Source organism: Pygoscelis adeliae, unplaced genomic scaffold, assembly GCF_000699105.1.
Source record: "Pygoscelis adeliae isolate BGI_AS28 unplaced genomic scaffold, ASM69910v1 Scaffold98, whole genome shotgun sequence".
NCBI lineage: Eukaryota > Metazoa > Chordata > Aves > Sphenisciformes > Spheniscidae > Pygoscelis > Pygoscelis adeliae.
Window position 1 is genome coordinate 4,326,637 of NW_008825547.1, and position 4,238 is coordinate 4,330,874.

Below are 4,238 nucleotides of genomic sequence, written 5' to 3' on the forward strand. Positions count from 1 at the left end.
CAAAAATGTTCAGCAGATGATTGATGTATATATAGACACGATAGTGGACCATTATGACAGAACTGAACTATTTAGTACCTCTTTTCTGTTTCATACTGGCTGCAGCCATAACATCTGATGACAGAAGTCTCACAGGTGGAAATTACCCCCCTTGAATCAGAAGGATGTAGGAACATTTTTGATCTGGGGGATTATCAGTTATACAATTACAATTATCACTGTGTTTTATACAAACAAAAATGTTGTACAAGAAGATGTGGCCCATGTATGTTTACAGTTAGCCAATGGAAAAAACCTGTAGTGTTACTGATCATTTGACGAATGTTAGCTGCAATGTCTGGAAATAGGTTTAATTTCCTCAGCCTTTATCGCTTTCCTAAGTTTAAGATCAAATATGAAATATCCGTTGATGCTTGCTGAAAGTATGAGCAATGCCCATTTGCTCTCTAAGCTTGACTTTCTCTGTCTATAGCTCTGCAAGTGTCCCCTTCGATCAGGCAGAAACATCACTGTGGGGGAATCCAAGATACTGCTGATGACAGCAACGTTGATGTATTTTTAGTTCTTGCTGTCAAGTGAGAACAAATTACCTTGATTTTTTTCTTTTAATGGCAATTCCACTTATCCAGAGGTGAGTAAGAGGAGAAATGACATGTTATTTTCACTTGCATGTTGTTGCTTGTCATTTTAAAATCCACAGTCAGATGATAGCTGAGACCCCATGAGCCAAGAGCTTGCACTGTTTTTGTAGTGTTTTTCCACTGCTTTCTTCTTGTGGCTTTTTAATAAAAGATGAATTTAAGGCTAAAAGAAAAATCATATATAAACATTTAATGCCCTTACCTGAAAAGAAAAGGTTTCTGTAGAGCCTTAGTAAATCCAGGCTTAACAGCAAACTCTGAAATAAGCAATCTAGCTTTGCCTAGATGAAAACGGCCTGCAGGTGGGTGCGGCGGGGATTGATGATGATGATGATGATGATGATGATTCCTGGATCTGCAGCCGTGGGCGTGAAGATTCCTGGATCTATGTGTAAAGAAAAAAACCCACAGAAATCGGTCTGAGGAGTAAGGGGTGTTGCAGTTCCACCGGGCCCGGCCCCGGCCCCGCAGGTTGGCGTAGCTGCCCCGCCAGCTGGGCTGGAACGTAACGCTGCCGTGAACGGTGCCCGCGGCTTCGGGGGGGGTCGGCGGGGCCGGAATTGGCTGGAAGCTCTCTCCGAGCCTTGCCTGTCACGCTTTCCTGGCTGGCTGTCTTTTCCATAACCTGCCCGCTCGACGTCTGAGGTTGCGGAGTTGTGCAGCTGTGTTTGCACTCTTGTCCCATTGATTTACTTTTCCAGTGTTACCAGTAGAATATTTTTCCCCGGTGCAAAAATCTTGTGGTTTGAGCTGGATAAACCTTGTATGCGAAAAGTCTAAGAAACTGGATTTCCTTGCATTGTTCATTAGGCAAACTATACCCGAAAAGAGCCATAGACGCTGCTTACGTTTTGAGGCAGGCACAGGTCATTTGCATTTGCTGTTTTTCATTTCTTTTTTGTTGCATGACAGAGAGGCTAGAAAATAATGTGTAGTAGGGGAGTGACTTGATCTGCAGTTACAATTCTATTTGTATGAAAAGAAACTCTAGTTTCTGCTAGTTTCTGTAATACCAGTTTCTAGTTCCAGTTTCTATAATACCGCTCTAAAAAAAGTAAAAATTTAGAGGGGGCCTCGAAAATAATATTATAATAACTGCTCTTTATTAGAGCAGTATTATAATGTTTCTGGAAAAAGTGGGGGTTTTTTAATTAGAAAAATGACCGTCATTTTTCAAATGACCGTCATTCATCAAATAGAAAAATATACGTCATTCAAAACCACTCACATCTCTCAATAATAGCTTCGTCTATCACCTTGAGGCCCCAGAAAATACCCTTAAGGCAACTGTGACAGAAGACAACTGATAGAAATTAATTTCTACTCCAGCCCACTTCAGCTAAGCTGCACATAATACAGGGATGCTGCTGTGAGACAAAATAGCCCAGGAAAAACATGAACTTTGTCAGCAAACGGTTAACAATTGTCTGAGATATGGGAGATCTAGGCTCAAATCCCCGCGTTGAAAGACCATCAGTGTTCTGATTACATGTCCCCTATCCAAGGCTAGTGCTCTGTTTCAAGTTGCAGCACAGCCCCTAGCATCAGGTACCAGAGGGCATGGAGTTTGAAAGGTTGTGCAAATTCAGATGACTAAAGTGTTTTAATTGATGATGCTAATGCACTTGAAGGACAGGATAGGACAGGATAGGACAGGATAGGATAGGACAGGATAGGATAGGACAGGACAGGACAGGATAGGACAGGATAGGACAGGATAGGACAGGATAGGACAGGATAGGATAGGATAGGATAGGATAGGATAGGATAGGATAGGATAGGATAGTCAGAGAAGGGTGCTGCCTAGTCCTTCTCCATAGTTTTTGCGGTACAAGGAATGCTCTCAGGTTCTGGTTACTCAATTCCTCTTGCTTCTTCATCTGTGTCCATTTTAGTATTTGATAGCCCTTTCTTTTAGTTCCTTTTCTCACTCGACTTAAGCTCAGGCTTTGAATTTTAGCTGATATTGTTGGAGTGCACTACATGAGACTGCATTCCTGTTCATGTCCAGGCATATCAGTCAGCATCTTAATTTGCTTTAGTTTATCATCTCCTATGCATGTTGAGTCTCTGCTGGGAGAAAAATCTTTCTGCCCGTATACAGCAATTATAGTTAAGGTGTTCAAGCAAACATTCCTATGTCCTAGGACAGATTTGAGATTTTTTTTCAGGACAGGATTCTTCTCTTTTTGCGTCAGGGAAATAACTTGCCTGTCTGTCCTGCTCCCTTCTCCAGACGTGCAAGAAATATTTGTGGAGAAGCAGCATGGGAAGAGGGGGGATTTATTTCAATCCAAAGAGCAGATGTAGTTTTCTAGTGAAAATGGGCAAATGTATATATTTCCTTAGATGCTACGTAAAGTTTTAGGATGTTGAGGGGAAGGATTATATAGGTATTAAAAGCACAAGAAGGAAAAACGAGGCACAAAAAATTACCTTTCTTGGTGTTTGATGTTAACAGACTTGGTTGCATTTAATGGCATATTGGATAGATTACACAAAGTTCTCCCACTCCCACCAGTAACAACATCCCACGGCTTGTAAAAACACATTCTGCTTTGTAGTAAGTTTCAGTATTCTGAAAGTTGTATTAGGAAGACCATGCTGCCTGTGTCCACCTTTCCAAACAGCATTTCGGTTCAATCCATATGGGGACAGCAGTGTTGCAGTACCACATTTTTGGGCAAACCACCAGTGATGGTAAGCCTCAGGGTTGCATTACGTAAGTGAGCTCGCCCCCAGCCCGCTCCCTGCTCCCTGGGAGATCCGGGCGAGTACAGCACATCTGTACTGCAAGCACACTGTGATGCAGGGATTCTCAGGCTGGGGGCAGCCTCATCCACTGAAGCAGTATTGTATGGTGCAATAGGGCATGAATGTACCAGCTCAGACTTGAAACTACTTTCTACATGTATTTGCATAGTGCTACGCTTAACTAAAGCTTTTTTCCTCTCTTTGAGAGACTTTTCTTTTATCTGTCGGGGCAAAGTCTTGGATGTAGCATTCCTACTTCCCAAGGTACGGAACCACTAAGCTGATGTTTGTAGGAGTCTAATATCTGGTTTAATGGGATTATTTCTCTTTGCATAGCCTCTCTAGAAAAATGGTCTAAGCAGGAGGTCATTAGCTAAAGTGAGACAGTTTCTCTTCTGACACCGTCTTGCGTGAGGTCGGACAGGGAAGGTGCCCACCGAGGGGTGGACTCTGGTGGGACAACACCGACTCTGAGGTTCTGCTCTGAGACTGGACCATGAACTGCTCAAAACATAAAACCACAGGTCTAGACAAAATTTCTGAGGCTCTCAGATGTATGTACATACTTGTTTTAGGAACCAGGCAAATCCTGGCTACGTGATTTCCTTTTGGGGAATTTAGCTGTTGCATTGCTATTATACATAAGTTTTCTTCTTCAGCCTTTCTGACTTCAGGATATCCTCAAAGGCACAGGGGAACCTTCAAGAGGTTAATTGTTTTCTTCTGTTGAATCTATAGAAACATGTAAATTAAACTGGTTGAACACCAATTATTAGTCATCATTGCCGTCGGACATTGTTTTTTACTGTATGCTGTAAAAACAATGACATAAACATAAGCATT